The sequence below is a fragment of the Rattus norvegicus genome, chromosome 16 (genome assembly GCF_036323735.1).
Source record: "Rattus norvegicus strain BN/NHsdMcwi chromosome 16, GRCr8, whole genome shotgun sequence".
Lineage (NCBI taxonomy): Eukaryota > Metazoa > Chordata > Mammalia > Rodentia > Muridae > Rattus > Rattus norvegicus.
The window spans coordinates 52,667,592-52,676,808 of NC_086034.1; the positions used below are offsets into that span (position 1 = coordinate 52,667,592).

General features: G+C 44.6%; 1 pseudogene; it reads right to left on the minus strand.

The window, feature by feature from the left end:
- Positions 1 to 3,810: 3,810 nt before the first annotated feature.
- LOC108353101 (glyceraldehyde-3-phosphate dehydrogenase pseudogene) lies at positions 3,811 to 8,645 on the minus strand (annotated as a pseudogene).
- Between the last annotated feature and the right edge of the window lie 572 nt (positions 8,646 to 9,217).

Sequence of the window (9,217 nt, forward strand, 5' to 3'; positions counted from 1 at the left end):
TTTTGTTGAAAATATTTTCTGGTCCTTGAAGCTAGGACTCTTCACCTTCTTCCATTCTTATTGTTCATAGGTTATGTCCTTTCATGGTATCCCAAATTTCCTGGATATTTTGTGTCAGGAATTTTTTAGATTTAACATTTTCTTTGACCCATGTATCAATTTCTTCTATTGTCTCTTCTATGCCTGAGGTTTTTTTCATCTATCTCTTGTGTTGGTGATGTTGTTTCTGTTCTCTTCCCTAGGATTTCCATTTCCAGGATTCCCTCAGTTTGAGTTTGTTTTATTGCTTCTATTTTCACTTTCAGGTCTTGTACAGTTTTATTCATTTCCTTTACCTGTTTAGCTGTATTTTCCTGTATTTCTTAAGGGATTTATGTGTTTCCTCTTTAAAGACATTTACCTGTTTGGTTGTATTTTACTCTATTTCTTTAAATGATTTATTCATTTCCTTTTTAAAGCCCTTTTCTTGTGCTTGCTGTAGTTGAATAGCTGTGCTCTGAAGGTGTCACATTGTCCTGGCTTTTGTTGATTGTATTCTTGAGCTGGCCTTTAGCAATCAGGTTGTCCCTGAATGTTCCTGTTGTAGTAGGATCCTGTCATTGATCCTAGTGTGGCAGGCCTCTAGTGAGTAGCCATGGGCTGGACAATGGAATTCAAGAAGGCAAAAGTTGGGTGTGGCCCTGAGCCCATGGTGGTTAGGGTAGAAGATGGACAGAAAAGTGTCAGTATAATGTAGTTCCAGGGAACAGCAGGCTGCTCAGGGAAGCTGAAGTGCCTCAGAGGACTCTGAGAACAGAGGAAATGAGTGAAGTGGGGCAATCTAACCTGTATGCTTCCAGATCAGCAGGTCGGATAAAGGTGCTCTGTGTGGAGCCCCTGGCTGTCCTGGAAATCATTTTGTAGACCAGGCTGACCACAACGCAGAGATCTGCCTGACTCTGCCTCCCTGGTGCTGGGATTAAATTACAAAATGATTAGCATAAACGTCAGTTTTTGGTGATTAGCATCTGCTTACTTAGTTCTTTTTTGACCTTTTACTTTTAAACTCTATATATTTTATTTGAGATGAATTTCTTAGAGCAGACTTGATGCAGGCAGAGCATTGCTTTTTGGTCTGTCATTTTATGGAGTGTCACAGCTGTTTATATCTAATGTTGCTGTAAACAATGTCGATCTCCTTTTATCTCTCAATATTTGTGGGTTTTGTTTGCTCCTCGTGCTTAGTTAATTTCATGAGTTTAGTATTTTTATCTCTTGTATCAGCTAATTGTTGGTTGTTTCTTTGAGTTTACAGTGATGTGCCACATCTTGTACAGGAAACCATCATTAATGTTTGATACTCACTCCCACGGTGTCACCACATACCTTATTTCTGTGTTATAACAATAAGTTGTTGCTTGTGTTCAACCATTCTGTTCTCATGTAACACTGAAAAGCCAAATTAATTACCTGTTTATCGTATCTGGAACCTTCCCCCTAGTTCCTATTATCTTCCTTAGTCCCAAAGAGCACCATTTAATAGTTCTTGCAATCCATATCTTCTGCTAATATAGTCTCAGCTTTGTTTGTCTGAAAATATTTTAAAGTCATCTACTCCCTCCAGGATCTCATTATATAGCCCAGACTGGCCTCAAACTTGAAATTATTCTGTCTTAGCCTTCCCAGTAGCTAGACTTTCAAACATATACCACCACTCTTAGTATGACTCATTTGTAAATGTTTGGATACAAAATTCAAATTTACAGGGCTTTTGTTCTGTTCTGTTTTGTTCTGTTCTGTTTTGTTTTGTTTTACAACCATTGAGTACAGTCTTAGGGTTTTATTGCTGTGAAGAGACATCATGACTATGTAAACTCCTATAAAGGAAAACATTTAAATAGGGATGGTTTTTATCCATATCTTCATGCAAGAAACATGGCAGTACACAGGCAGACACGGTGCTGGAGAAGGAGCTGACAGTTCTACATCTGTGACCTCGGGTAGCAGGAAGAGAGTGAGACATAGGCCCAGCTTGAGTGGCTGAGACCACAGAGCCTGCCCGGACTGACATGCTTCCTCCAGCATGCCACACCCACTCCAACAAGGCCACAACTCTCAGGAGTGCCAGTTGTCTGAGCCTATGGAGCCATTTTCATTCAAAGCACCACAAGTGCCCTGAAGAGCCCATTCCATTGTGATTACTTGCATTGTTTTATGACATTTTGAGTCCTTATAAATATTCTTTCCTCTGTGTGTGTGTGTGTGTGTGTGTGTGTGTGTGTGTGTCTTATAGGTACTTACCCACGTGCATGTGTGAAGACAGATGTTAATATTGGAATACCCTCCTCTAGCTCCCTGTACCTTGTTTTGAGACCAGGTCTTTTACTGAAAGAAGAGCTCGTGTTTTGGTTAGCTTCTGGGGATACACCTGTTTCTGCTCCCCACTCCAAGCTGGGTTTATAGGCATCCACTGTTACACATGAGCTAGTCTAACTCATGTCCCCACACTTGCAGAGCAAACACTTCTTCCCACTGAGTCATCCCTCCGAACTTGCTTTTAGCATTTGATTATAATGTACCCCACGCTGGTTTTCTTGGATGCTTGGATAAGTTCAGGTCCTTGGACCTGCGGGTTGATACCGCTATTAAATGTGGAAACATTTCAGCCACTATTTTTTTTTAAACATTTACTTCTCCTGCCCTGTTGGACTTTACTTAGAAATGGATTAGGTTGCTGGATCCTAGCACAAAGACTGTTAAGGTTCTTTCAGGACTCCGTGGGCATAAGTCTATGCTTAACTGACCTATGTGTGTGTGCGCACACAGTCTAATTTACTATTAAGCTAATGTACTGAATTTTTTATTCCAAATAGTGCATTTTTTTAATTCTAGAAGTTGTAGTTTGCTAGTTTTCCTATCTATTTCTATCCCCATTGTATGTTTCCCTCTCTTTCATCTCTGAGCTGTTTCAAGAGTGCTAGGAGGTCACACTTGCACTGAACTACGCCCCAATCCACTGTTTGCCAGCTACTCTGGCTTCTCATACAAAACCCAGCCACCCAACCCACCAAAGACTGAGTAACAAACAACTAAGCAAGATGCACAGGTGTAAGGTCTGGAAAATCCCAGTGCTGCTTTAAAGAGACATAAGAAATTAGTCTGTTGTGATCCAAGTATGAGTGGCCACGGGGCAGAAATACAGATTCAGGTCATCTCAAATGACATGTTCTACCATGGAAATCAGGGGAATTTTTACAACCACAGTACAAAGTCATAGATCAGCGCATTTGATAACTGCACAGGTAGGTAGATAAGGTAAAATAGTTGAGTAAGACGGTCAAGTCAGGTGACCTTTTACATCGTTGTCATGAGAGTGTTAGGTCAGATAAAGACTTACATTCTCAAGGTCCAAGAATGACCTGTATCCCAAGCCACCCAGTGCCTTACAGCACCTGCATTTAGTCATCGTTGGGAAGGAATGAACCGTCTGTGGCTGGTACTTGTTGAAGAGTTCAGTTTTAATATAGTTCCTTTACAAGTGTTTAACATTATAGGGCTAAGAGCCTCTCACTCTGGAGGAAGTATTGTCCTTGTAATATTCCTACCTGCTCAATGATAGGACTGCACTCTGCAGAGAGGATGACACCTGTCCTTGTATACAGCCAGTGGGGGAAGTGGGAGAGATTTATCTATTATTTTATTTTTTGGGTGCAGCAAACCTTATTGATGGTATTCAAGAGAGTAGGGAGAGCTCCCTAGTCCCCTCCTGTTATTATGGGGGCCTGGGATGGAAATTGTGAGGAAGATGCTCAGTGTTGGGGGCCAAGTTGGGATGGGGACTCCTCAGCAACTGAGGGCCTCTCTCTTGCTCTCAGTATCCTTGCTGGGGTGGGGTGGGTGGTCCAGGGTTTCTTACTCCTTGGAGGCCATGTAGGCCATGAGGTCCACCACCCTGTTGCTGTAGCCATATTCATTGTCATACCAGGAAATGAGCTTTACAAAGTTGTCATTGAGAGCAATGCCAGCCCCAGCATCAAAGGTGGAAGAGTGGGAATTGCTGTTGAAGTTGCAGGAGACGACCTGGTCCTCAGTGTAGCCCAGGATGCCCCTTAGTGGGCCCTCAGATGCCTGCTTCACCACCTTCTTGATGTCATCATACTTGGCAGGTTTCTTCAGGTGGCATGTCAGATCCATAATGGATACATTGGGGGTAGGGACTCGGAAGGCCATGCCAGTGAGCTTCCCGTTCAGCTCTGGGATGACCTTGCCCACAGCCTTGGCAGTTGGTGATGCAGGATGCATTGCTGACAATCTTGAGGGAGTTGTCATATTTCTCGTGGTTCACACCTATCACAAACATGGGGGCATCAGCGGAAGGGGCGGAGATGATGACCCTTTTGGCCCCACCCTTCAAGTAAGCCCCAGCCTTCTCCACGGTGGTGAAGACACCAGTAGACTCCTCAACATACTCAGCACCAGTGTCACTCCATTTGATGTTAGCAGGATCTCGATCCTGAAAGATGGTGATGGGCTTCCCGCTGATGACCAGCTTCCCATTCTCAGCCTTGACTGTGCCATTGGATTTGCCATGGGTAGAGTCATACTGGAACATGTAGACCATATAGTTGAAGTCAATGAAGGAGTCATTGATGGCAACAATCTCCACTTTGCCAGATGGAGAGAAGGCAGCCCTGGTAACGAGGTACCCAATACAGCCAAATCCGGTCACACCAACCTTCACTATCTTGTCTATGGGACAAGGCTAGCACTGCACGAGAAGATGAGACTGTCTCTGGAACAGGGAAAGGCAGATAGCCTTATTTTATTTTTACATGTATTAATCTCTCAGGCCTTAAATATTTCCTCCTGCTTGTTCTCAGTCAAGTTGCTACTGAAGGGCCATTTGTATCATGTGTTTTTGACAAAGTGACACAGGCCAGTTTATTGGAATAACATCACTTTTGTCCATCTTGAAGATGGCTTCTTGGAACATTGGCTTGCCTGCTCTGTGCCAGGGGTACAGCAGTCACTTTCCTGTGATCAAAGTAGGGTGGAGTTGGCTGGAGGACCCCTTTCTGATTAACTCATGATATTCAAGGTGACTTTGGGTCCTGAGCTTTTTTGGGAAACTTCTTGGGAAGACCCAGGGTTGGAGGCTGCTCTTGGCCTATTCTAGTGTTAGCAGAACCGAGTCCGTCTGCTCAACACACAAAAGCTAAGATTTGGAGAACATGAATGGCAAGAAGGAAATTGGGTTTATTCAAAAGTTGGAACATTGAGGAGATGGGGAAAATCTAACATTTCCTCCCCCAGAAAAGACTCTTTTGGGGAATCGAGGTAAATGACTGGGCTTAAACAGGGAATAGGAGAGCAATTCAGGAATGTTGGGAAGATAGTATGCTGAGCTCGGGTAACGGTGTCAGGAAGGCCATACTCAGGGTGTGTGTCTCCTTCCTCCTGGCTGGAAAACTGCAGCAGATTTTGGTCTCCTACAGGTGATTCCTAGAATCTCAGTTAACAAACAAGCTACTTTTTCCTCTGTGATGTTAAACGGCACAGGAGTTGATACACACTGGGTTGACACCATGAACGAGTATAAGAAGAGTGGTACACATCCTAATGTTATCTGAAGGTCACCCACTAACCTGGATGTTTTAAACCTAGAGAGATTGCGTATTAGCTTACCTCCTAATTGGTTAGGTGTGGCCCTGCTTTGGGAAAGAAAGGAAAAAGGACATTCACGAGAGGGAGAATTACCACAAACTAGTCTCTCAGAGCTGTTCAGGCTGGAAAGACTCTGTTTTGGGTGATTTCCTGTGATCCAACAAAGGCTAGAATCATTCTAAATCCAGGAGTTGACAGTGATCCTAGTGTACTGTCTCAGTGTCTGGAGAGTGAGGAAGAAATCAGCCATCTTGGAGAATAGGAAGCCAGCCATCTTGGAAGTTTACCATCTTCATTACTTTGTCATGCCCCCTCCTCTCCCTGGCTGCCTATCCAGAAATCTAGCTCCTAGTCTGTCAGGAACTATGGAGGTTTGACCTGAAGGACTTGGTTCTCTCCTTTCACCATGTGGCCAAATGTTAATCCGACCAGGTAAGAGTTAAGACCACTGTACTGGCTGGTTTTGTGTATCAACTTGACACAAGAAGGAGCCTCAGTTGTGGAAATGCCTCCATGAGACCCAGCTGTAGGGCATCTTCTCAACTGGTGATCAAGGTGGGAGGACCCAGCCCATTGTAGGCGGTGCTGTCCCTGGGCTGGTGGTCTTGGGTTCTATAAGAAATCAAGCTGAACAAGCCAGTAAGTAACATCCCTCCACGGCCTCTGCATCAGCTCCTGCTTCCTGACCTGCTTGACCTCCAGTCCTGACTTCCTTTGGTGATGAACAGCAATGTGGAAGTGTAAGCTGAATAAACCCTTTCCTCCTCAACTTGCTTCTTGGTCATGATGTCTGTGCAGGAATAGAAACCCTGACTAAGACAACCACTGCCACAATTTTTAAGTCAAATTTGAAACAAGATTTATTAAATACTGGCCAGGATGAATTACAATGGCAAACCCCACAAGGATCCCACCTTCATCCAATTCGGGATGAGCATACCTCCTGACATACTTCCCGCCCACATACCTCCCACCTATGTGTGAGCGAGCACATCCTATGTACTTGGGGCAACTGACCCTGTTTACAGAAGGGAAAACAGTGGCTTGTTTTCTTACATGAACAACAGCCCCCAGCATTCCTGGGAGTTATCTGACCTTGGGCAAGTGGCTAGAGGCATTTTGGGGGATTTTTATAAATCTCTTAAACACAAGAATTTAAACTTAGTTATCACACAAACTCAGTCATCAGGCACCTTCACCCACTGAGGCATCTCACATACCCCAGGAAAATGTAATTTTTATTTATTTTTAATGAGAGGTGAAAGTGAATGGGATCCATGGAATGGTCCTAGAAAGGTGATCACAAGTATGACTTTGTGACATAAAAACCAAACCATGCCAAGTGCAAACGTGAAGCAGTGACTTGTTTCTGTGTATGTTTTGTCGGATTACAAGTGTGGTTAATCACCAAAGAGAGGTTCAAAAGTGTGGGGTGTCCCATCTCCAGCCACCTAGCAGGTTGTCCTAGATACTCTAAGGCAGTGTGTGTACCACCATTGATATGCATAGTAGCAGTTGTCTACTGAGGAATACTGGGGGATCGGAGAATCTGCAGGATATCTGAGAGGTACCTTGGACCAGCCCTTTATGGGGAGGAGGTTTGCCTTTTAAGCTTGGATGAAAAGAGATAAATGGGAGTCAACTCGGGGGATGACGCTCTTCTTGGATGTGTGAAATGAAAGTCAAGGAGAGAGCAAACCGGGAGCTCCACTCCCACTGTTGATGGAGACAGGGACTGAGACCAAGCTCCACTTGGTCTCCCCACAGCATCCTCAGGAGCTCAGCTCAGTCCACACAGGGAGTAGTGAACTTGGTGCAGAAGAGATATTCAGGAGTAACCAGAGCGATGCAGAACTGGGTACCTTAAAAGATATTTTAAACAGTGGGTTTTCTTTTCTGCTGCTGTTTTGTTTTTAAGATGATGTCTCTCAACCATGGCCTTGGCTGGCCTTGAACTCCCTATGTAGGCCGGGCTCATAGAAAACTCAGATGCACCCACCCATTAAACTTCTGCTGTAAGCACAAGGGTTAAGAGAGAGACTAAGAAAGAAAGACAGAGGCACCCTATAGCAGGAGTGTGGGCTTATGCAAGAGATGTGTCACTGTCTTTACAACAGTCATATATAAAGTCTTGATGGGTCTTGAAGCTGTTCATTTGGAAGGGTTATTAGAGAATGTAAGGAGGTTCACAGGCTGGTTCCCAAGAAGCACATAGCAAGGTAATCGGTACCACAAGGGAGCTGGAAGGTAGGAGGTCCTTACTATAAACAAAGTCAGTAGACTTGTTTCCCCCCAGAAAATTAGTGGGCAAAGGAAAAAGCTCTACTCGAGGTCATAGAAGTTTAGGCCTCGAGGCTGGGTCACTGCTATTTCCATATAAAACATGTATATAGAAAAATATGTATATGCACAGGAATATCATTCCCATGTCAGCAGGCTTCACGGCTTATATTGTCAATCATGATGGAACTGTTGCTTCTCATCAGGTGGGAGGTTCCAATCAGACTCTGGGGTGGGTGGTCCTCCTCCTCCCAGGTCCTCGTCATTCTCCCCTTCTTTCTCTCCTTGCCACAGTCAGTTTCTAGGCTCTGCTGATGATCAGGAAAGAGGACACGCTAATCATTTGCAGGGGAGGGATTTTGCTGCAAGCTTGGACTTCGATGTGTGTTCAACAACAAAGTAGACATTTTTTGCCAAGTAAGATATCAAACACTAGGGTAAGAAGAGGTGGATGGGGTGGGGTGGAGACATAGACTGCTCTCGTCCATGTGTTGAAATCTAAGTTGCTTTGACTTCACACACACACACAAAGTAGCTGATACAAGAAACCTGGAGTTCGCCTCATGACTATTGGCATGAACCTACCTCTTCATTCACTCCACTTAGAGGGAGAGTTACTACAGGATCTACTACCTGTAGATGGTTCTTCTTTCTTCCTGGACCGTTATGTGTTCCAGAGAAGAACCACGGTGCCCAATATCAGCCTTGATGTTTAGAGACATGGTCGCAGGCTGACCCATGCTCTTTTTGTAGCCCACGCTGTTCTTGAGTTCCAGCTGTCCTGCTTCAGTCTCCTAAGTCTACCACCAATGCCTAGTCTGGCACCATCACTTTAAAGCAAGTGTAGCTTAGCCTAAAGAAATTGTTGCCGGAAGCACTCCAACCGGCCCTGTTCTCCCACCTACCTAACCTGCTAGAGGCTTTTCTGGGGAAATGCAGACCAGAAACCCTCAAGCCAAAGCTTTCCCTGTCTTCAGGACCTGCCAAGGTTTGAGTCACTGTAGTGTGAGGCTTTGCTCCCCACAACACACACAAACTTCCACCCCGCGATATGGTTCTACTAGCTTCCTCAGCCTTTGATAGGGCTGAGAACAACAGCTCAGAGTTCCTGAGAAGACAGTGGGAGAGTGGGGGAGAACTAAGGAGAACAGCTCTCAAAACAGATTTCCACCTCAATCAGCAGTGATGGAGCCCTCCGGAATTCACTGGAGAGTGAACACACTTCATTGTGGAAAGTAATAACCTTCTTCCGAAAATGGCATCTGTGGACTCATCTGAGGAATGTACGTCCCTC